The sequence below is a fragment of the Solanum pennellii genome, chromosome 4 (genome assembly GCF_001406875.1).
Source record: "Solanum pennellii chromosome 4, SPENNV200".
Lineage (NCBI taxonomy): Eukaryota > Viridiplantae > Streptophyta > Magnoliopsida > Solanales > Solanaceae > Solanum > Solanum pennellii.
In genome coordinates, this window is record NC_028640.1 from 31,115,060 (window position 1) to 31,141,050 (window position 25,991).

A 25,991-nucleotide genomic window follows, 5' to 3' on the forward strand; every position below is an offset into this window, starting at 1 on the left:
TATATATATATATATAGTGATGTTTGTAGCATATGATGTGCTATGAATAGTTTTAAATTTTTCCGCTAAATTTACTCTTTCAATGCGATGAATGATAGCTATGGGCGTGTAAAAGACCTCCAAGAGGTCAAGTACACCATGTTACTTCTAGGGAGTGTTCCCCGAATGTGATAAAAAATTACTAACATGCATATTTGATCCCTTTTTTATAAAAAAAATTAATTAAAAACTCGAATTTTAAACCAAAATTTAAGCAACCGATCCTTTATCATACAAATGTTGTGGCACCCCCAACCTCCAAATCCTAGATCCGCCTCTGCTTGATTGGAGTCTTGCGTTTAAACTATGAGCTGCATATTCTCCTTATGTTTTGTACGTCTCAGTTGACACTATGTTATACATGATTTGAGGATTCTAAATTGCATCAAAAAGTATTTTTGATTAAATCATGGTTTTCACATGTTGATTGTGCATATTGTTGTGTTAGTTGTTCGTATAATTTCCTGCGATAAGGTAACATGGTTGTAGTCACTTTTGATATGTAAGGTTTATCGTTATAATTAGGAATTTGAGTCTTCTTGAAATGAAAATCAAGAGTCTCTTGAAAACTGCATAACTTGTATGGTTTGAGAAGCATGACTGTATGCTTACTCTTGAAAAATGAAGGCATGTCTAGCTAGTTTTTTTGTGAGTGCCTATAAATTATAAAAATTTTCCCTAAATGATGCATGTTTTTGAAAGCTATTTTTATGGTAGAAACTGAAACTATGTGAAATGACTTCCTATTGTTGTAATGTGTGTGGTGTGATTTACCATTTTGACTTAATTAGGAAGAAAGTATGACGGTGCTTTGGTTAAAAGTTAAGAATTTCTCATTTAGAATGAATTGGCCTTGTGCATTGCTTGTGTATGAAATCATGAGACATGTACGTGGTGTTGAGAGGAAGGACATTCCTACTTAAACATAACTAAACATGGTATGGTTGAGTATGACCTTCATGGTAATAACTAAATGATAAAAATCCATGTCAATCTACATTACTCATGATCCATGTGCATCTAGTGTGAGTGCTCATTTGCTTATTGAGTAGTTTTGAATCTTCGTATATGTGACCTAATGATTATATATGTTGAGACCTTCGTAAAATTAAATGTTAAGACCATGTAATGTTTAGGAGAACGATGTTCCTCCTATGAACACGAGAGATGCCTATGTGATTGAGGAATTTAAAAAGATATGTGAATAAAGGTTTTGCTTCCTTGTTGTCACATCCCGAAACTACACCCTAGATGTTTGGGCCAGTCTCACATTGCAACGGGCGTACTTGACCTCTTGGAGGTCTTGTACAAGCCCTTTCCATATCGTTCATCCATATACATAATGAAAAGTAGTACATAATTTAAACTTTTAACAAAACATTAGAATATCTTTAATAACATCTTTCATTAGAAATCATAGGAAACACTAAGTTTCATTCTCATCAAACTTAGGACACGAGAATACTTTAGGACACGACCCATACTTCAAAATATAGAAATACTAAGTCTATAACAATACTTTAAAAATAAAAAAGACATGTATGTAAGTATGCCCTTGAGTCAATTGAGGACATACTTAACTTTGCTTGACCGACTCTAGAATTCAAGCTCTTTTTCACGATCCTTCTTACCTTTCACCTACAACTTCAGAGACAACAAAATATATGGAATTACTACAAACAATTGTACTAAGTATGGCATTATGCTTAGAATCATGAAAATAGATATTTTTATTAAAAATATAAATCTTTTAATTTAAAATTCATATTATAATAATAATAACAACTTTTAACAGCTTAAAAACACATAAGATAACATTTACTCAATTTATAGCATTTTTAAGGTCACTTTACAGTAACCTCAATTCATTGTACAGTGAATTGCTTCAATGTAACAGTGAAGTGCATTCCCTTCACTTTGAAACTTTTAGCAAGTAATTACCGAACTAAAAAATATCCTTAAGACTCACTTAAGCAGCACAAAGACAGACCGACCATACACCCTCTCTAAGAATGCCTAAGTGATCCTCAAGACTACTCCAAATGAGACACATACACACTTACAAGAAATAAAACATATAAAAATGATATCCTCGTACCAAAGGTGATTCTATGTCTCACTTGAGTTAATTTTTAAGGGTCTGTCTATAAAATCCCTTCAACACAGACTTAAAATATCCTATAGACTACCTATGATAGAATTGGTAGACCTTGAAAATGACTTGGATAAAATAGAGCCTAACCTGGTAGACCTTGAAAATGATAAAATTGGTAGACCTTGAAAATGACTTATAAGGTTTTAAATTGTTTTATAAGATGGTATTGAGGTAGTGTCTAAGAGTTTAGGTGCATTGAAAGTCAAATGTGAAGGGACGGCTAAGACGTTCGACGATTAAGTCACCTATGTGCCTCATATGTGGTTTTATGTTTGATTTATTAGGTTATAACGTACATAAATGAGTTATTATAGCATATATAGGAAGTGTATAAAGTTTCATAAATTTTGGAAGTCAAACGTCCAAGAATGTCTTTGATGTTCGTAAGTGTTGCCTTTAAATGACCTAGTGTGTCTAGGAATGTTTCGTCGAGTTTTCATTGTTTGTTTTGGGTGAAATTCACGTGAGAGGTGATAAACTCATATACAATCATGTTTTGTTTGAAACATTAAGTAAGAAATACCCATGGACCATCCAAGCGTTCTTGAGGAAGGGCCAAAGTTGGTGCCCAAGGCTGCCCAAGAAAGACCAAACCACGTAGAAATCGACACCCAGTGGGTCAATCGACGCCCCGTTTGTAGGGTATCTTCATTTGATATGTATAAATGGGATATTAAAGGCTAACTACCAGCCCCAGAACCCAACCACGGACCAACAGGATGGTCCATTGGTCAAGGGACGGGCCGTCATTTGGCAACCGTTTGTGGAGTGCCTCTCTGCGTGCAGTTCACTGTAAGTTGAGGGGTAAACTTTTAATTTAACTCCACTTTAAAATAACAGAATTGGAGATTTATTAGGTGTAATTTCTGTATTTTAAGTTTTATATAAGTCTTAACACTTATATGATTTCATTCTTCCAAATCAAAAACCCAAAATTTCATTCTTCCAAATCAACAACCCAAATCCCTTAGAAATTCCTTAGGGACTCCATTGGAGCAAAAACTCAAGGAACAACTTGGATTTGAAGAATTTATTTGAGATTATTAATCAAATTGAAGAATTAGATTCATGAAGGTATGGATTTTGATCCTTGACACTCTCTTCATCAAGGGCCCAACTTTCGAAGATGTTTTCTAAAGTTTTCATGTTGAATTGTCCAATTTTATTGATCTATTCCATGAGTTCTTGCATTAATGGTTTCTAAACATTGAATAATGATTTAATTTTTATTTTCTTTATTATTTCAAACTAAAAAAACCTATGAACTCATGAATTGGATTAACCCTAGTTTTTGAATAAGTTATGAGTTACTTGATATTGATCTAATCATGATGGATTCTAATGTCGTTTTATGTAGGCTATTAACTTATGTAATAATTATAGTAAATTGATATATAGGTTGTGTTATATTGACGAATATTTAGTAATTTTACCTAGTGTCATGAATATTGTTATAATTATGTTGAATTGTTGGTTATGTCCAAGTGTAAGGGTCTTCTGATATCGAATGTGGTGATCTGACATTGGATTGAGGTGTTGAGGATATGTGGTTGTAAGATTCCCTTTTTCCTTTGTTTTATGATGAATTAGACTTCAATTATGTTATGATTTGTATGGTCTACATATGTTCTCGATGTTATGTGCTTTACTTGCAATTGATGTGGCCTTGTCGCTGTTATATTAATTAATGTATGATCATAGCCTTCTCGGTAAACTACTTGAAGTAAAGTTACTAATTGTATAGTTGTGTGAAGTATGATGATATCTATTTACATTTTAAAAAATGTGAAAGTATATGTGCGATTGATGTTATGTAGGTGATCATGTTATACTATGAATGTTGCTTTGTGTGTATAGTCTTAGGGGTGATTTATGTTATTCCTACTTGACCATATGAGTCTAGGATGTTCATAATTATTTTGATATGATAGTATATAGGAAGAAATGAAGATGATAAGGGTTATTTATATGTGCTTCTAGAATGACATGCAATATAAGTTAAAGTGAAGTATGTGGTGTCTTTACTTGGTTGACTTGTGTCCATTTCTTGATGTATGTATGAAAGTGAATGTGTTATGTCTTGACCTAGGATGCTAAAGTATCATAGTCTTGAATGCATTAATTACATGTGACCTTAAATGAAGTTAAGAGGGTCTCTTATGTAAAACCCTGAACCTAGTGGTAAGGATATGAATGATGAAGTCGTAAGCCGTAATGATATCCTTCAAAGTAAAGGAATTATATCCCTAGTGGACCTTTCTTTGGTAGAAAGAATTAAATTGGGTGATGAACTTGATATGAAACTCCTTTATATGATCCTTAAGTGTGAATTACTCTATAATAACGAAGGCTAGCACCGAATGAGTATGGTAAGTGAAGTAGTTATATTTAAAGAATGAGACTAGATTACAAAGCATGCCCTTCATATTCCTTAATAATGTGCCTACATGGATGTGTCTAAGTTCTACTATTGGAAGTAGAACACCCTTATCGGTGTAGGTTAGGACTTCAACTTCCATGTCTTGTTTTCATGGTCTATTTTGGTAATTTTCTATTCTCATCATATGGAATACCTATTTGCATTAGAGAAGTTCTATTAAATTAAGTTGGTGGTATGGGACGCTATCTAGAAATTTCACAATAGGCTTTGAAGGTGTTTGTTGGAGTTACTAGGTCTTGTCCAAGACCATAACCTGAATGTCCTTTATGTGTTGAATTCTCCTAAATGAACTAATGAATATAATAATTAAGTTAAGAAAGTATGTTAAATGAATAAGTACTTATCTAGAGTAGTTAGGGGTTTTCTATTTAAGCTTTGAAGGGGGCATGGGAATGGTCACTTCGTATCTTACCTAGATTAGTCTTAAGAATGAGTCTAGTTAGGGAAGATGTTGATTATATGGACATGATCAAAACTTAGGAGGTATTAAGGATTATTTAGGTAATCTTGAAGAGGTCAATCAAGGACATTATCTTTTTGATAAACTTAAGTAAGTCTTTTGATAGCCTTTGGTAAGAGAATGTCATATTATCTATATATTGATATGTTTGATTACTTTAAAAGTATGTCTGTGTTTTATTATGTGTAATCTTGAAGGTCATTTAGGTATGCTGAGGGAAGTTGTATGGGCGGTATCTCTTTGTATCGCTGAAGTGGGTCTTAGGGTAACTTTTAGTTAGAAGCCTACACTTTAAGAAGTGTCTAAGGAAGAAGTAGAGAACTTCACTGTAACAGTGAATTCCTTCACTATACAGTGAGTTGACCTTACTGTAATGTTAGTTCAAAAATGTGTTAAATTGTTTAATTGTTATGTTATGTGTTTCTAAGTTGTTAAATTTTGTTCTAATGATTATAATATGATCTTTAAATGAAAAGATTCATATTTCTACCAAATGTCTGTTTTCATGATTTTCATGCATTATGTCATACTTAGTACATGTGTTTGTATTAATTAATGTTTTTATCTATTTCTATAGTTGTTGTTAGGTGAGGATCATTTGGCAAGGAAGACTTGGACCGTAGCATCGTTCAAGAGAAGTCAATGTAAGTCCTCATTTGATTCGAGGGCATAGATGTCTTTTATATTTCGTATTGAAGTATTGTAATAGACGAACTATTCCTATATTAGCAATATGTATGGGTCGTGTCTCAAAAGTATTCTCGTGTCTTAAGTTTGATGAGATTGAGACTCAGTATTTCCTATGAATTTATATGAAAGAGCTTTTAAAGAGAATGAAATGTTTTGTGAAAAGTTTTAATTCCTCACTACTTTTCATTATGTATATGCGATAAATCATATGATAGGGCTTGTACAAGACCTCCGAGAGGTCAAGTACGTTGGTTGCAATCAAAGATTGCCCCTAACTTCTAGGGTGTGGTTTCGGGATTCGACAAGCTTTGTATCATAGCATAGGTTATGAAAGTGGTATTAAGAATCAAAAAGTCTCTCAAGTCACATCTAGTAGAGTCTTGACCATCAGTGGGTCGCGACACGTCTATGTGCGAGAGGCTATAGGATGATAGAGTTTCCCTTTTTCTAATTCCTATGTCGTACCGTAGAGTTAATGTTTTAAGTACTCTTTTCGTATGGTTTCCGTTGTGTTTTTACGACGATTAATATGAGGAGGACACCGGCTAGGAGAGTTGAAGAGAATGCGGTGAAAGAGGAGATTCCTCCTAAAGTTGAGGAATTTGAGAAAGTTCCTCAAGGTGCTCAAGGTGACCAAGTCCCTATTTTTTGTGGAGGTTATGATGTCCTAGATTGAAGTAATAGAGATATTAGAGAGGCTTTTCTTGCTTTATCCCAAGCCATGACTACTAAAGTAAATTTGAGTATGGTGGCTAGGGTGAATGTTGTGTAGAGAACTATGACATCTGGGTTTTAGAGACTTTGTGAGGACGAATCCTCCTATCATTCTTGGCTCTAAGGTGGGAGAGGATCCCCAAGAGTTCCTAGATGGAGTGTACAAGGTGTTGAGTGCTATGAGGGTTACATCTAGGGAGAAGACGAAGTTGGCTTCGTACCAATTGAGGGATGTTTCTCAAATATGATTCACTCAAAGGAAGGATAATAGGCTGGAGGAGTCGGGTCATATTGAGTGGGAAGAATTTAATAAACCTTTTCTTTGTAAGAACTTTCCCCATGAGAGGAAAGAAGTTAAGGTAGAAGAGTTTATTAATCTCAAGCCTTGTAATATGAGTGTTGAGGAATACTCTTTGAAGTTCTCAATGTTATATATATATATATATATATATATATATATATATATGCCCATTACCTTTTGTCTAATCCGAGGGATGAAATGAGTCATTTAGTGATGGGTGTGGCCGATCTAGTGAGGGAGGAATGTCGTACGGCGATGCTACATGATGATATGACCCTAGCTAGACTCATCAAGTATGCCAATCAATTAAAGAGTCTAAACTTAGAATGATGTCTAGAGACTTGAAAAGGAGTGGTTCTAGTGGACAAGGGAAATCTAGGTTTAATAAGAGGGCTCAAACTCAAGAAAAACCTAGCAAGTGCTAAGGTGAAATTGGGGAAAGGAGGTGGTTCTACAAATGTAAAGCCTACCTGTGTCACTAGTGGAAATAGGAATTATGATGAGTGTTAACGGGTACCAAGAGTTGCTATGGTTGTGTTAAGGAAGGACACAAGGTAAGAGATTGTCCTAATATTTCTTCTAGAGGAAAAGAGGGTAAGCAAGTTACTCCTGGTGTTCCAAAGGATGATGCTCCAACAAAGAGGCGTTTATATGCACTCCGGACTAGAGGTGAAAAGCCGGATGGTGATGGTGTTGAGAGTAACTCCTTGTTTTTTTCTTTTTAGTGATATGAGTTCCTTCTAAGTGGGGGAGTATGGTTAGAAGATGTGATTGAAAGTCATAGAAGCATAATACATGTGAAGTAAAGTTACTAATTGTATAGTTGTGTGAAGTATGATGATATCTATTTACATTTTAAAAAATGTGAAAGTATATGTGCGATTGATGTTATGTAGGTGATCATGTTATACTATGAATGTTGCTTTGTGTGTATAGTCTTAGGGGTGATTTATGTTATTCCTACTTGACCATATGAGTCTAGGATGTTCATAATTATTTTGATATGATAGTATATAGGAAGAAATGAAGATGATAAGGGTTATTTATATGTGCTTCTAGAATGACATTGGTCTAAAAATTTGTAATGTTGTTAGAACGGGTATGTTTGTTGTTGTGTTTTGAACCACTTGACTATGTGAAACTGATGTTTTCTTCTGCATCATATGTTATACGGTATGATCATGAGATGCTAGACTAATTCTTTTTTTTTTGAAGTGTTCAGAGAGTGGCAAGTGTCATTCGAGGACGAATGTTGTCCAAGTGGGGAAGATTGTAAGACCTTAAAAATGATATAGGTTAAATAGATACTAACCTTGTTGTGATGACGGTCTAAGGTCCTAAACTGTCTTACAAGATGGTATTGAGGCAGTGTCTAAGAGTTTAGGTTCATTGGATGTCAAATATCAAGGGACATCTAAGACGTTTGACGATTAAGTCATCTATGTGCCTCCTATGTGGTTTTATGTATTTATGTGTTATAATTGAGGTTATAATGTCCTTAAATAAGTTATTATATCATACATATGCAGTATGTCATGTTTTGTGAATTTTGGAGGTCAAACGTCCAAGAACGCCCAGGACATTAAAAAGTGTTGCCTTGAAATGACCTTGCGTGTCTAGGCATGTTTCGTCGAGTTTTACGTGTTCTTTTTGAGTGAAATTCACGCGAGAAGTAATAAAATCATATACGATAACTCTTGGGTTTGAAATGTCGGGAAAACATCCCCATGGACCAACCAAGGGTCCTTGAGAAAGGACCCAAATTGGTGCCCAAGACAGCCCGAACCACAGAGGCAATCGAACCCCACTGGGTCAGTCGACACCCTGTTGGTAAGGTATCGTTATTTGGGACTTATACATTGAGGGGTAAACTTGTAATTTCACCCCACTTTTAAATAAGAGTATTGGAGGTTCCTAAGGGGTGTTTTGGGTATTTTAAGGGTGTATATATGTCTTTAACATTTAGAATATTTCATTCTTCCAAATTAAAACCCCAAATCCCTTAGAAATTCCCTACAACTCCATTGGATCCAAATCTCAAGGAAGGGCTTGGATTGACGAATTTAGTGGATATTCTTCATCAAGGTATGAATTTTCATCCTTGAAACTCCGTTCATCAAGGAGACCAACTTTCAAAGATGCTTTCTAAAGTTTTCAAGTTGAATTGTCCAATTTTATTGATCTATTCCATGAGTTCTTGCATTAATGGTTTCTAAACATTGAATGATAATTTAATTTTTATTGTATTTATTATTTGAAACTAAAAAAACCTATGAACCCATGAATTGGATTAACCCTAGTTTTTGAATAAGTTATGGGTTACTTCATATTGATCTAATCTTGATGGATTATAATGTAGTTTTGTGTAGGCTATAAATTGATGTAATAATTATAGTAAATTGATATCTAGATTGTTTTAGATTTATGAGTATGTAGTATTTGTTTTCATTATTATTGTTATAATTATGTTGAATTGTTGGTTATGGCCATGGCCAAGGTCCTTGTGATGTCGAATGTGGTGATTTGGCATTTGATTGAGGTGTTGAGGATTATGTGGTGGTAATATTCCCTATTTCCTTTATTTTATTATTATTTAGGCTTCAATTATGTTTTTATTGGTATGGTACACTTATGATGGAAGTGTTAGGTGCTTTACTTGCAATTAATGTTGCTTTGTCAGCATTATTTTAATTAATGTAATGATCATGGCCTTGTCGGCTGTAACACCTTGAAAATCCAAGACGTGTCTTAAAGCCTAACATAGGTGTCATAGGGATTAAATACTTTTTTTAAGTCCATTTTAATGAATATAGGTCATTTAGGAAACTTAAGAACCAAAACGTCCAAGAACATCTATTACGTTTGAAAGTTGTGTCAAAGGGGTGTTAGTGTGCCTTAGCCTAGGGACTGAAAAGTGGGCATCAATGTGACCACCTACGGTCCGTGTTTGGACTGACGAGGCATCGATGCCACCATCATCCAACATAGAAAACATTAGGAAGGCTTCCACCTGCACAGTCTCTGAACTCACCGATGGAGTGCAAGACAGAGGGGTGAGGGACCGTCGACTCACAGATGGACCGTCGTTCGGGGTCTCATCTGTGAGGTTCAAACTTCTTGCACAATTTAAGGTAGTCTCATTTAATTAGTTAGGGGGTCAGGTGATTAATTAGGTATTTAAGGGAGTCTGATTAAGTTGATTAAGTCCCAATATGAATACCCCCAACCCTCATTAATCTAAAGACAACTCACAAATAAATTCTCTTCCTTCTCTCTTCTTGCTCTATCTAATTGAACTCACCATTTAAGACTAGCAAGGAATAGGGTTTGGGGCTTGAAATGGACGAATTCACCATCAAATTTTTGTCAAATGTTAAGGTATGGGATGTAATTCACCTTTGAGACTCTTTCCTCAAGGGTTCCTTCAAAATGGATTTCAAAAGTTTAGTTTTCTTATGGCTTTCATCCAATTGCGAAATTGAAGTTATAAATTGATTTGTTGATGATTTCTTTGGGTTATATTTTTTACATTAACATATAATTTAACTTGTTTATGGTAATTTTTGATGTTTTTGTTTATATTGAATAACATAATCCTCAATCCCTAACCCTAGGTGGTGATCTTGACCTATATTGTATTGTGATCATTCAATTGACTTGGTTGTTGATTAGATTACTATCCTATGGTGTTATTATAATTTTATTAAGATGAATTATAGTCTTGTCATTCTAGTTCGTGAGATGTTATTTAGGTTATGAATTATAAAATTAAGTTACACTATGTATCTTGTCTTAAGTTTTGATCTAGTGTTGAATTGTGTTATAGAGATGCAATTGGCCTTGTTATCTTATTGGTTATCATTGTGTGATGATGTTACTCCCCAAATTGGGTTGAGTTATGGGTTGATGGTAAGACCTTGATGATGAACTACAAGGAAGACTTGGTAAGTCTTATAATCTCTATCTTGAATTCAAATTGTGATCAATTTATGTTAAGTCATGATATTACATTGTAGTATGCCTTATAGGATTATAGGGTGGTATGATATTGAATTGAAATGTAACACCCCGAAGATGACCTATGTTAATTAGAGCGTAACATGTTGATATTGATGTTATAAGGTCCTAAATATGTATTATATATGGTGTAGAGGTATTAGCTATAATATTAGAGGTGTTGGAAGTCAAACGTCAAGGGAAGACTAAGACGTTCGATGATTGAGTGACCTAAAAATCTAAAATGTGGTTCTATGTGCTTATGTGTTTTTCATGGTGTTTTAAGGTTCTTAATTGAGTTAATATATCATGTATATGAAGTGGGTGAAGTTTCGTGAAGTTTGAAGATCTAAAGACATGTACACCTAGGTGTGTTTCGTCGATTTTTACGTGTTCGTTTTGGATAAAAATCATGTGAGAGCTGTTAAAATTATAGAAGATTGTATTTTGGTTGGAAAAGTCCAGGAAATTATCCCCAAGGATCATCTAAGGGTCCTTCAGGAAGGACCCAAAACAGTTGGCATGGCAGTCCCAGGCAGACCCCAAACGATGGAGCAGTCGACGGCCTGTCGTGGCAGTGACGCCCCGCCAAAGGGTGTCATCGATGAGGACTTAAACATGGGATGTAAAGTAAGATTTTCCTGCCACAATAGACAATGAAGGAGGGCTGTGATGGCCTGTCGTGGCTGTGACGGTCCGTCAAGGGCAGGCGTCGCACTCAACTGCCTTCCTGCGCAGGCTTGCTGCCAAGTTAGGGGTGAGTAGGTAAATTCACCCCACTTCTAAATTAATTCGTGGACGGTTATTTAAGGGTTATTTGGGTATTTCAATTGAGTATATAAAGTGTAATCACATGGAAGACCTCATTCTTCACTCATAAACCAAAAGTCTTAGAAAATATTCCAAAACCTCTATTGAAGTCCAGCTTTAAGAGGAAGCTTGGTGAGGGGTTTTTGTGTAGAAATTCTTCATCAAATTGAAGAATTATCATCCTTGAGGTATGGATTTTTATCCTTCAAAATCGTTCACCAAGGAGCCCAATTCTCAACATGTTTTTCAGAGTTTTCTAAATTGAATTGTCTAATATCATGATTCTACCATGGTTTTTTTCATAAATGATTTCTAGGCATTAAATTATTATATAATTGATATTGTATTGATAATTTCAATCTATATTACCTATGAACCCATGTAAATTGATGAACCCTAGTCTTTGACTATAATGTGGGTTAGATGATATCAAGTTAATATTGTTGAATTATTATGTAGTTTCTTATGGCTTTCTAATGATATAAGAATTATATTCAATTTTTATTTAATTTATACTAGATTTTTAAACTTATATTTAATTGATATATATTTCATTATATTTTATGATTATTGTTTGAATTGTTTGTTATGGCCTTGGGTAAAGGCCTTGTGATGTTGAATTGGACGATTTAGCATTGAATTGAAGTGTGAATAAGGGAATGAATGTATGCTTCCTTGATTTATGTAATTTTATATTAATTATAGTTCGATTCTATTGTGATTGGTATGGTCCACTTATGGTGGCGGTGTTATGTCTTACTTGCAATTGACGTGGCCTTTTCGTTGTTACTTTATAAAATATTATGAGCATGGCCTTATTGGCTACTACTTGAAGGTTTGTGGCTATTTGTGTAGTTTTATTATATGGAGCATGCCATTATCTACCTACATATGAATTTATATTGTCATATATGTATTTTTCTACTTATGTTGTCTTTAAGTGATCATGTTAGACTATGACTTCGACATTATGATTATATTGTTAGGTTAAGTCTTGGATATTCCTAGTTCATTTTATAATTCTATATGGAGTATATTAATGATGGTATGATGACATATGTGATGACTTTAAGATGTTATGTTGTTTTAAAGGTGTTTCTAGAATGACTTGTATTATGTGTTAAAAGTGAAGTATGTGATGTCTTTTCTCGATTGACTTGTATCTCTTGCTTGATGTATATATGATTATGAATATGCGATGTCTTGATTTAGGGTATTAGAACTCTTATTCTTGAATGTATGAATTACATGTGACTTTATAAGATGTTATGAGAGTCTCTTATGTGGAAACGTTGACTTAAGGGTAAGGTTAAGATTGATTGAAGTGTAAGCCATAATGATATCCTTCAAAGTAAAGAAATGATGGACTTAAGGTTAGTTTGCTGGAACGGTATCACATTAATCCTTATGAAAGTCATCATGAGCTTCTTGTCTACATTGTGAGGTAGCCCTAGTGGACATTCCTTGGTAGGGTAAATGTGATTGGGTTATGAACTTGTTATATAAGCTTTTTATGTGAACCTAATGTGTGAATTACTCTACGAGAACGAAGGCAACCACCGAGATAGTATTGTAAAAGAAGTAGTTCTAGTTATGTATGAGACTAGAATACAAAGAAGCTCTTCATATTACTTTACCATGTGTCTACAGCGGATGTGTCTAAGTTCTACCATTAGCATGTAGAACAACCTCATAGGAGTAGTATAGAACTACGGATTCTACCATTAGCATGTAGAACAACCTCATAGGAGTAGTATAGAACTACGGATTCTATGTATTTCTATCATGTTCTATGTCGGTTATTGATTATTCTCATTATATGTAATACCTATTAGCATTTGAGGAATAAATGGAGTTTAGGTGGTGGTATGGGACGCTATCTAGAAATTGCACAATAAACTTTGAAAGTGTTATGTGGAGTTCCTAGCTCTTGTTGAAGAACATTATTTGAATGTCCTTTATGTGATATATGAGTCTTAATAAACTAATGAACTAATTAATTATGTTAAAAACTATGTGAATAATTGGGTACATAATCTAAAGTCAGTTAAGGATTTCTTAGCTAAAGTGTGAAGAGAGAATAAGGGATGATCTATTCATGTCATATCATAGGAAGTCTTTAATCTGATTCTAATTAGGGAAGTTTGCCTTAGGTTGTCTTAAGGACTAATTAGGTAATCTTTAAGAGGTCACTATGGATGTTATCTTCCTGATTTACTTAAGTAGGTATTTTGATAGCTTTTAGGAAGAGAATGTCATATCATCTATGTGTTGGTGATTTATATGAGAATGATTTTATCATAGGCAATCTATTGGATCTCTTAAGTTTGTGTAAGGGATTGTATGGGCGGTCGATTCACAACTCACTCAAGTGAAACCTAAAGTTAACCTTTGGTAGAAGAATCTTACCTTGATGTTTATAATTTCTTTGTAAGTATGTATGTGAATCATTATAGGTAATCTTAATGGTCCTTTAGGGACATCTGTAGAGGGTGTATGGGCGGTCTCTCTTTGTGTGACATAAGTGAATCATAGGATGACTATAAGTGAGGAAATTACATGCTAGAAGTATCTTATGTGTTTCTAAATTGATTTATGATGTTATTATGATTATAGTATGATTTTTAAAATGAATAGATGCATATTTCGAATAAAGTCCATTAGTTCTTGGTAGGTGAGGAAATTTGAGAAGTGAGGACTTTGACTTAGAAGATCATTCAAGAGCAGTGGAAGTATGTCCTCACTTGACTCGAGGGCATATATATGTCTTTTATGTTTTCATTCAAAGTATTGTAATATACTAAGTATTTCTATATTCGTATTTTGAAGTATGGGTCGTGTCCCAAGTATCCTAGTGTCCTAAGATTATGAGATTGGGACTTTGTATTTCCTATTACATTTATATGAAAGAGATTTTGAAGACTATATTATGTTTTGTGANTATTCGTATTTTGAAGTATGGGTCGTGTCCCAAGTATCCTAGTGTCCTAAGATTATGAGATTGAGACTTTGTATTTCCTATTACATTTATATGAAAGAGATTTTGAAGACTATATTATGTTTTGTAAAAAGTTATAATCTGCACTACTTTTCACTATGTATATTCAATGAATGATATGAAATAGGCTTGTCTAAGAACTCCGATAGTTCGACGACGCCGTGTCACAATCCAAGATTGTGCCCTAACTTCTAAGTTATGGTTTCAGGTTGTAACAAATCTTGGTATCGAAGAATAGGATGGTGACACTAGTATAATGAATCAAGAAGTCTCATCAAGTTACGTTTAGTAGAGTCTTGACCATTGGTGTGAGTCGCGACACATCTATGGGAGAGAGGCTATAGGACGATAAAGTTTCCCTTCTTTTCTACTCCTATGTCGTGCAGTAGAGTAAATGTTATGATTATCCTTCTTATGAGTTTCCTTGTTTTTTTCTAGAAGACAAATATTAGAAGGATGACCTCTAGAAGGTTGGAAGAATAGAGGGTGAATGAGGAAGTTCCCTCTCAAGTTAAGCAAGTAGAGTAAGTTCCTCAAGGTGGGAAGGGAGTTCAAGAGCTCAAGATGACCAAGTGACTCCCCAAGGTGATCTTATTCCTAATGTGGAAGGAGGTATTGAGGTTCCAGAGATGGCTAATAGAGGATTTAATTTCTATTGCCCGAGCCGTGACTATGAAAACTAATTTGAATATGATGCCTAGGGTTGTGGAGAGCACTATGATATCTAGGCTGAGAGATTTTTTGAGGATTGAATCCTCCTATCTTTCTTGGATCTAAGGTAAATGAGAATCATTAAGAGTTTCTTGATGGAGTGTACAAAGATTTGAGTGCTATGGGGGTTACATCTAGGGAGAAGGCGGAGTTGGACGCGTACAAATTGAGATATGTTTCACAAATATGGTACACTCAATGGAAGTATAATAGGCCAGAAGGATAGGGTCCTATTGAATGGGAAGAATTTTAAAAAGCTTTTCTTGGTATGTAGTTTCCCTGAGAGAGGAGAGAAATTGAGGAGGAGGTGTATATCAATCTCAAGCATGGCATATGAGTGTTGCGGAGTACCCTTTGAAATTCTCAACTTTGTCTAGGTATGCGCCATCTCTTGTGTCCAGTCCAAGAGATTAAATGAGTCGTTTTGTGACGGGGGTAGCCGACTTAGTGGTTGAAGAATGTCGTACCGCTATGTTGCATGATAATATGACCCTAGCTACACTAATGGTGTATGCACAATCAATTGAAGAGTGTAAACTTACGAGGATGGATAGAAGTTTGAAAAGGATTGGTGCTAGTGATCAAAAGCAAACTAGGTTTAAGAAGAAGGTACAATCTCTAGGAAAATCTAGGAGTGCTAAGTTCAAGGTTGAGAAAGGAGGTGGTTCCAAGGATGGCAAGCCTACTTGTGCAAATTGTGGTAATAAACATTATGGTGAGTGTCTATTGGATACCGGGAGTTTCTTTAGTTGTGGTAAAGACTGGCACAAATGAGAGATTGTCCTATGATTGCTTCCAGAGGAAGAGAGGGTAAGCAAGTTGCTCCTTGTGTTCCAAAGGATGATGCTTCGACTAATAGGCGTTTCTATGCACTCCGTTCTAGAGTGGAGAAGCCAGATGAGAAGCAAAGTGATGATGATGTTGGTAAGTTGTCTTTCTTTTGTTAATATATGAGTTCCTTCTAAGTGGGGGAACATGGTATGTAGATAGGATAGAAGTCCTTGAATTGTTGCTTCTTCATGATGTTTTGGAGTTTGGTTGAAATTGAATTTCATTAATTTCTTGCAGTGTGTTTTATCAAGCCATGACTATGTTGTAAGATGTGTTTATATGATGCTACTTTTTATATTAGCATGTTTATATCTTGAATTGCTTAAAAATGTGGATTTTTTAAAAAGTGCTTCAAAAAGTCACCGTTTCCTTAAAAACTGCATGCTGTCATATTTTTGAGAAAATGACTAATTGATTCGTTTGCCTAAATATTTTGTAATGTGGTTTTAAATAATGTATTTTAGTAGAGTATTGAGTATAAAATGAGTTTTACTATTTGGAATGAAGAATGTGAGTTTTGCAGCATAATGAGTTATAGAATTATTTTCTAGTTTCTTGTTGTGTTGTGAATCTCTTGACTATGTGAAATTTATGTTTTCTTGTTGATTATGTGTTTTATGGAATGGTTGTTAGCTGCTAGTTGAGTATCTAATCTTATTAGTGTTCGGAGAGTGGCAACTGTCATTCGAGGACGAATCTTGTCCTAGTGGGGGAGATTGTAAGACCCAGAAGATGGCCTAGGTTAACTGGAGACTAACATGTTGGTATTGATTTTCTAAGGTCCTAAATAAGTATAATATATGGTTTTGAGGCAGTAACTAAAATATTAGAGGTGTTGGAAGTCAAGCGTCAAGGGACGACTAAGACGTTTGACGACTAAGTCACCTAAATGTCTAAAATGTGGTTCTATGTGTTTATGTGTGTTTCATGGTTTTTTAAGGTTCTTAATTGAGTTAATATAGAATTTGAAGTTGGTAAAGTTTCTAGAAGTTTGGGGGTCAAACGACCAAGAACGTCCAAGGTATTCGAATGATATACCTTGAGTTAACCTTGTACGTCTAGGCATGTTTAGTCGAGTTTTACGTGTTAATTTTTTTATTAAATTCAGGTGAGAGGATTTAAAATTATATACTATCGTATTTGGGTTGTAAATGTGTGGGAAATTATCCCTAAGGACCATCTAAGGGTCCTTGAGTAATGACCCAAAACTGTTGGCATGACAGTCCCAGGCAGAGCCAAAACGACGGAGCAGTTTACAGCCTGTCGTGGTTGTGACGCCCCGTCAAAGAGTGTCGTCAATGGGGACTTAATCATGGGAGGTAAAGGAAGCTTTTCCATACACAATAGCAAATGACGGAGAGTTGTGACGCCCCGTCGTGGCTGTGACGGCCCGTCAAGGACAAGTGTCGTACACAACTACCTTCCTGCGCATGTTTGCTGCCAAGTCAAGGGTGAATTGGTAAATTCACCCAACTTCTAAAATAAATCATGGACGGTTATTTAAGGTTAATTTGGGTATTTTAATTATGTATATAAAGGGTAATCACATGGAAGACCTCATCCTTAAAAATCCTAAATCCAAAACTCTTAGAAAATATTCCAAAACCTCCATTGAAGTTCAGCTTGAAGAGGCAGCTTGGTGAGGGGTTTTTCTGTCGAAATTCTTCATCAAATTAAAGAATTATCATCCTTGAGGTATGGCTTTTGATCCTTCAAACTCGTTTCATCAAGAAGCCAATTCTCAACATGTTTTTCAAAGGTTTCTAAAGTGAATTGTCCAGTTTCATGATTCTACCATAGGTTCTTGCATAAATCATTTCTAAAAATTTAATTATGATATAATTGATATTGTATTGATGATTTCAATCTAAATTACCTATTAAACCATGTAAATTGATGAACCCTAGTCTTTGACTATAATGTGGGTTACTTGATATCAAGTTAATATTGTTGAATTGTTATGTAGTTTCTTATGGCTTTCTAATGATATAAGAATTATATTCAATTTTTATTCAATTGATACTAGGTTTTTAAACCTATATTTAATTGATATATATTTCATTATATTTTATGATTATTGTTTGAATTGTTGGTTATGGCCTCGGGTAAGGGCCTTGTGATGTTGAATTGGACGATTTAGCATTGAATTGAAGTGTGAATAAGGGAATGAAGGTATTCTGCACGGATTTCTTTAATTTGATATTAATTATACTTTGATTCTATTGTTATTAGAATGGTCCACTTATAGTCGCGGTGTTACGTGTCTTACTTGCAGTTGACGTGGACTTGTCGACGTTACTTTATGCATTATTATGAGCATGGCCTTATTGGAAACTACTAGAAGTTATGTGGCTATTTGAGTATTTTGATTATGTGAACCATGACATTTACTATCTACATGTGAAGTTATATAGTTATATATGTATTTTTCTACATATGTTGCCTGAAGTGATCTTGTTAGTTTATGAATTTGATATTATGATTATAGTGTTAGGTTAAGCCTCGGCTATACCTAATTGACTTTATGAGTCTATATGGAGTATATTTATGATGTTATGATGACATATATGATGACTTGAAGATTTTAGGTTGTTTTAGAGGTGTTTCTAGAATGACTTGTATTATGTGTTAAAAGTGAAGTATGTGATGTCTTGTCTTGATTGAATTGAATCTCTTGCTTGATGTATATATGTTTATAAATTTGCGATGTCTTGATTTAGGGTGTTAGAACTCTTAGTCTTGAATGTATGAATGACATGTGACGTTAAAAGATTTTATGAGTCTATTATGTGGAAACCTTGACTTAAGGGTAAGGTTAATATTGATTAAAGTGTAAGCCGTAATGGTATCCCTAAAAGTAATGAAATGATGGACTTAAGGTTAGTTGGCTGATACGGCATCATATTATTCTTTGGGAAAGTCATCATGAGCTTCTTGCTCCATCGTGAGGTAGCCCTAGTGGACCTTCCTTTGCAGGGTAAATGTGATTGGGTTAGGAACTTGTTATGGAACCCTTTTATGTGAAACTAATGTATGAATTACTCTTTGAGAAATAGCACTGAGTGACTATGGTAAGGTATGTAGTTCTAGTTTAGTATGAGACTAGAATACAAAGAAGCTCTTCATATTCGTTTACCATGTGCCTACATGGAATGTGTCTAAGTTCTACCATCGGCATGTAGAACAACCTCATCGGAGTAGGATAGAACTTTGAATTCCATTTCTTGCTTTCATGGTCTATGTCGGTTATTGTCTATTCTCATCATATGGAATACCTATTAGCATTTGAGGAATAAATGGAGTTTAGGTGGTGGTATGGGATGCAATCTACACGTTGCATAATTGACTTTGAAAGTGTTATGTGGAGTTTCTAGTTCTTGTTCACGACCATTGTTTGAATGTCCTTTATGTGATTCATGAGTTGTAATGAACTAATGAATTATGATTAGGCGTATGTAAATAAATGAATACCTAATCTAAAGTGACTTAAGGATTTCTTAGCTACAGATTTAAGAGGGCATAAGGGATGATCTCTTCATGTCTTATTTTTTGAAGTCTTGAGTATTACTCTAGTTAGGGAAGTTTGTTGATTTTGTGGACATGATTTAAGCCTTAGGTAGTCTTAAAGAATAATTAGGTAATCTTGTAGAGGTCACTATAGACGTTATCTTCTTGATTTACTTAAGTAGGTCTTTTGATAGCCTTTGGGAAGAGAATGTCATATCATCTATGTGTTGGTGATTTATGTGAGCATGATTCTATCTTAGGGAGTCTATTGGATCTCTTAAGTGTGTGTGTAAGGCATTATATGGGCAGTCGCTTCACAACTCAGTCAAGTTAGAATTAGAGTTGACCTTTGGTAAAAGAATCTTACCTTTCTGTTTATAATTGCTTTGTAAGTATGTATGTGAATCATTATAGGTAATCTTAAGGGTCATTTGGGCACATCTAGAGAGGGTGTATGGGTGGTCTCTCTTTGTGTGACTTAAGTGAAAGTTAGGATGACTTTAATTGAAGAAATTACATATTAGAAGTATGTTATGTGNAATTAGGTAATCTTGTAGAGGTCACTATAGACGTTATCTTCTTGATTTACTTAAGTAGGTCTTTTGATAGCCTTTGGGAAGAGAATGTCATATCATCTATGTGTTGGTGATTTATGTGAGCATGATTCTATCTTAGGGAGTCTATTGGATCTCTTAACTGTGTGTGTAAGGCATTATATGGGCAGTCGCTTCACAACTCAGTCAAGTTAGAATTAGACTTGACCTTTGGTAGAAGAATCTTACCTTTCTGTTTATAATTGCTTTGTAAGTATGTATGTGAATCATTATAGGTAATCTTAAGGGTCATTTGGGCACATCTAGAGAGGGTGTATGGGTGGTCTCTCTTTGTGTGACTTAAGTGAAAGTTAGGATGACTTTAATTGAAGAAATTACATATTAGAAGTATGTTATGTGTTTCTAAATTGATTTATGATATTATTATGATTATAATATGACTTTTAAAATGAAAAGATGCATATTTCCAATAAAGTCCGTTTTCATGATTTTTATGCATATAGTCATACTTTGTACATGTGGTTGTACTATCTACACGCTCTTATCTATCTATATAGTTCTTTGTAGGTGAGGAGCTTTGAGAAGTGAAGACTTGGACTTAGAAGATCGTTAAACAGAGGATGAAGTATGTCCTCACTTGACTCGAGGGCATATATATGTCTTTTATATTTTCATTAAAAGTATTGTAATAGACTAAGTATTTCTATATTCGTAGTTTGAAGTATGGGTCGTGTCCCAAGTATCCTTGTGTCATAAGATGATGAGATTGAGACTTAGTATTTCCTATTACTTTTATATGAAAGAGATCTTGAAGACTATATTATGTTATGTGAAAAGCTTTAATTCCATACTATTTTTCACTATGTATATAAAATGAATAATATGAAAGATTAATGTCTATGATCTCTGAGAGTTCGACGACGTTGTCCAACAATCCGAGATTGTTCCCTAACTTCTATGGTATGGTTTAGGGTTGTGACAGGAAAATTCTTGACTATGTTGTGAGGTTGATTAAGGTTTATCTGATATAAGGATGGTGAAAATTATTAATGTGCCTTGATATGCTATGAAATGCTAATATGTTAACCTCACTTAGGTGGATTCTGATGAAAGGACTTATACTCATACAATTCTGATTGAGCTATTCATGATGATTATTATACAAGGGGTAGACCCTATGACCTAAATGAAGATATGATTAATAATTAAAGGCTTAAAGACATTTCAATAAGGGACTCTAGCTAAGTACTGTATGATCTAGATTGAGGAGTGTTCCTTCCCACAGAGGGGTGGTAGGAACACTACATTACTCTTGAGATTGTATACTATGATGCATGGCGCATAAACAGGGTCCCAACTCAATCTCCTAGTTCTTTGACAATGTTGCCCCCATAGGAAAACTAGCTAGTGGATCCATGAAGTTTCTATGTTTCATATTTTTGTACTAGCTTGGCAAGTAGTCCGCCTTCTTTCGGTATAGGGTTTTATGCCACCGGATTCCACACTAGCTCATGTGGTCTATGTAGGTTAGGAAAAGATGTTCACAAAAGTTAAAACGAATCAAAGGACTTGAACTATAACATAGATAACATAAGAGGTCTAGCTTAGTCTAGGTAGGGGTATGAGACTCTTCCTAAACATTGCACTAGCTAGCCTTTAGGGGAGTCTTAGGAGGGGGGTCTTATATATGTTTATGCTATGATGATATATGATGTATATATGATGACTATGTCACATTGTTGATACTATATGTTTATTAGTTTATTTATGAATATGCCTTGGGTTATAATGTTTGTATATGATAATATCTAAACATAAATGCCATGATATGTAAAGTTGGACATTGGTCATGTTTTCTTGTTGCGGATACTTGATTGAGTAAGATTATGGGGCTTTGCTTGGTCATTGCACTTGTTGACTTGATAAGGACTTGTGAGTAGTTGTCTTGCTTATCATGATATGATTTACTCTTATTTATTCTTGTGATGTTATTTCTTGATAGGGTTGTAGCAAATCATGGTTTTCAAACATATTCTGATAGATATTACTTATTTAGTTAGTAAGCATGTTTTATTGATTGATATGACTTGCTTGGGTTTGCACTACGTCCCTAAAGGGGTAAAATTGCATGTTTGACAAAAGTCCCATTTTAGCATGTTTAGCTTGTGTATGTGCATAAGGTCTAATACTTAGTACATGTGGAGTACTAACCCCATTTTCTTCCCTTTTACCAAACATTTTATGTTCCGGTCATTGAAGATTTTAGAAGGCAAATTATTTGAATGCTTGGATTCTCCCTTTCATCCAAGTGGGTAAGTCCTCAACTTCTGAGGGCAATGCCATCATCTAGCTTACGGACTTGTTAAGAGCTTAATGACTCTTTCATTTCTTTTCTTTTCAATTGAGTACTATACTTTTGTATGACCTATATTTGGTCTTGTTTGATTGATATAAGGGTTATGCCCATATTGTTATAATCGTTTAGATGGTATGAGATGAGACAATCATTGAGACTATTTCTATATTTTCTATATATGTATCTACAATAAAAGTAAAAGGCTATGTAACCTTCCTATACAAAGGGTCTATGTATACCCAATATGAATATATATTATGTGTATGTAGAGGTTTATGTAAATCTCCAAGTAGTTAAAATGAATGTTTTAAAATTTTATGCATTTTTTAACCTATGAATATAATGATATGAGACTTACAGGCTAGTCTAAGACCTTGAAAAGGAAGACGACGCTAGAAACGTCTAGGGGATAAATCCTGATGTGACATCGGCAAACTACTAGAAGTTATGTGACTAATTGTATAGTTGATTATGTGAAGTATGATGATATCTATACACATGTTAAGCAATGTGAGAGTATATGTGTTCTATTGATGTTATGTAGGTGATCATCTTTGACATTGAATGTGGCTTTGTGTGTATAGTCTTAGGTTGATGTATGTTATTCCTACTTGACTATATGAGTCTATGATGGTGATAATTATGTTGATATGATATAATATATGTTGACTTGAAGATGATAAGGGTTATTTCGATGTGCTTCTAGAATGACATGTAATATGAGTTAAAGTGAAGTATGTGGTGTCTTGTCTTGGTTGACTTGTGTCCCTTGCTTGATGTATGTCTGAAAGTAAACGGGTGATGTCTTGACTTAGATTCTAATGTCTTTTAGTCTTGGATGTATGAATGAGATGTGACCTTGAATTAAGTTAAGAGAGTCTATTATATAAAACCTTTAACCCAGCGGTAAGGTTATGAATGTTGAAGTCGTAAGCTGTATTAGTATCTTTCATAGTAAAGGAATGATAGACTTAAGGTTAATTGGATTGAACGACATCATACTAAACCTTAGGAAATTAATGATGAGCTTCTTGTCGCCATTGTTAGGTTGATCTAGTGGACCTTTCTTTGGTAGGGTAAATGTCATTCGGTTATGAACTTGATATGAAACCCCTTTATGTGAACCATAAGTGTGAATTATTCTATGAGAAGGAAGGCTAGCACCGAGTGAGTATGGTAAGATAAGTAATTCTAGTTAAAGAATGAGACTATATTACAAAGCATGCCCTTCATATTCCTTAAGAATGTGCCTGCATGAGATTTGTCTATGTTCTACCATTGGCAAGTAGAACACCCTCATCATAGTAGGTTAGAACATCAGATTCCATGTCTTCCTATCAAGGTAAATGTCGGTTATTGCTTATTCTCATCATATGGAATACCTATTAGCATTAGAGAATTTCTATGAATGTCCTTTATGTGTTGAATATCTCCTAAATGAACTAATGAATATAATGACTTAAGTTATGAAAGTATGTTAAATGAATAAGTACTTATCTAGAGTAGTTAAGGTTGTCTAGTTAAGGTGTGAAGTAGGCATAGGAATGGTCACTTAGTATCTTACCTAAATGAGTCTTAAGAATGACTCTAGTTAGGGTAAATGTTGATTATATGGACATGAGCTAAACGTAGGAGGTCTTAAGTATTATTTAGGTAATCTTGAAGAGGTTAATCATGGATGTTATCTTCTTGATATACTTAAGTATGTCTTTTGATAGACTTAGGTAAGAGAATGTCATATTATCTATATGTTGATATGTTTGATGCCTTGTAAAGTATGTATGTAGATTATTATAAGTATTCTTGAGGATCATTTAGGTATGCTTATGGAGGTTGTATGGGCGGTCTCTCTTTGTGTTGATTAAGTGGGTCTTAGGATAAATTCTAGTGAGAACTCTACACGTTAAGAAGTGTCTAAGAAAGAAGTAGACAACTTCACTGTAACAGTGAATTCTTTCACTGTACAATGAGTTGAGCTTACTGTAATTTTAGCTCCAAAATGTGTTAAAATCGTTTAATTGTTATCTTATGTGTTTCTAAGTTGTTAAATGTTGTTATTATGATTATTAAATTAAAAGATGTATGTTTCTACTAAACGTTCTTTTTCATGCTTTTCATGAATTATGCCATACATAGTACATGTGGTTGTACTAATCCATGTTTTTATCTATCTCTATAGTTGTTGGTAGGTGAGGAGCATTTGGGAAGGAAGACTTGGTCGTAGCATCGTTCAAGAGAAGTCAAAGTATGTCCTCATTTGATTCAAGGGCATATATGTCTTTTATGTTTCTTATTGATTTATTGTAATAGACTAAGTATTTTTATATTAGTATTGTGTAGGGCCGTGTCTCAAAAGTAAGCTCGTGACTTAAGTTTGATAAGATTGAGACTTAGTATTTCCTATGACTCTATTTAAAATTATTTTTAAAGACTATGAAATGTTTTGTGTAAATCTTTAATTTTGCACTACTTTTCATTATGTATATGTGATGAATGATATGTAAGGGCTTGTAGAAGACCTCCGAGAGGTCAAGTATGCCGGTTGCAATCCCAGATTGCCCTAAACTTCTCGGGTGTGGTTTCGGGATGTGACAATCATTCTCACTTGACACAACAACATATAGATAATATGACATTCCCTTACTAAAGTCTATCAAAAGACTTACTTAAGTAAATCAAGAAAATAATGTTCATGATTGACCTTGTCAAGACTACCTAAATAATACTTAAGACTACCTATGTTTAGATCATGCATACATATTCAACCATTTTACCTAACTAAAGTCATTCTTGAGACTTATCTAGGTAAGATACGAAGTGACAATTCCTATACCCCCTTCAACCTTAACAACTCTAAATAAGTACTTATTCATTTAACATACTTTCTTAAATTAAGTCATTACATTTATTAATTAATTTAAGACAATTTCATCACATAAAAACATTCAAGTAATGGTCTTGGAGAAGACCTAGGGACTCTAACTAACACCTTCAATGTCTATTGTGCAATGTCTAGATAGCATCCCATTCTAGAACCTAAAGCTCATAGAGTTTTTGTAATGCTAGTAGGTATCCCATATGATGAGAATATTCAATAACCAACATAGACCACGATAGCAAAGCATGGAATCCGGATTTCTATCCTACTTCAATGGGGGTGTTCCACTTGTAAATGGTAGAACTTGGACACATACCATGTAGGAACAATGTTAAGGAATATGAAGGGTGTGCTTTGTATTCTAGTCTAATTCTTTAACTAGAACTATTTACCTTACCATACTAACTCGATGCTAGCCTTTGTTCTCATAGAGTAATTTATATAAACGGGTTCCATATCAAGTTCATAACCTATTAAAATTTACCCTACTAAAGAAAGGTCCAATAGGACTACCTTACAATTGAGACAAGAAGTTCATAATGACTTTTCTA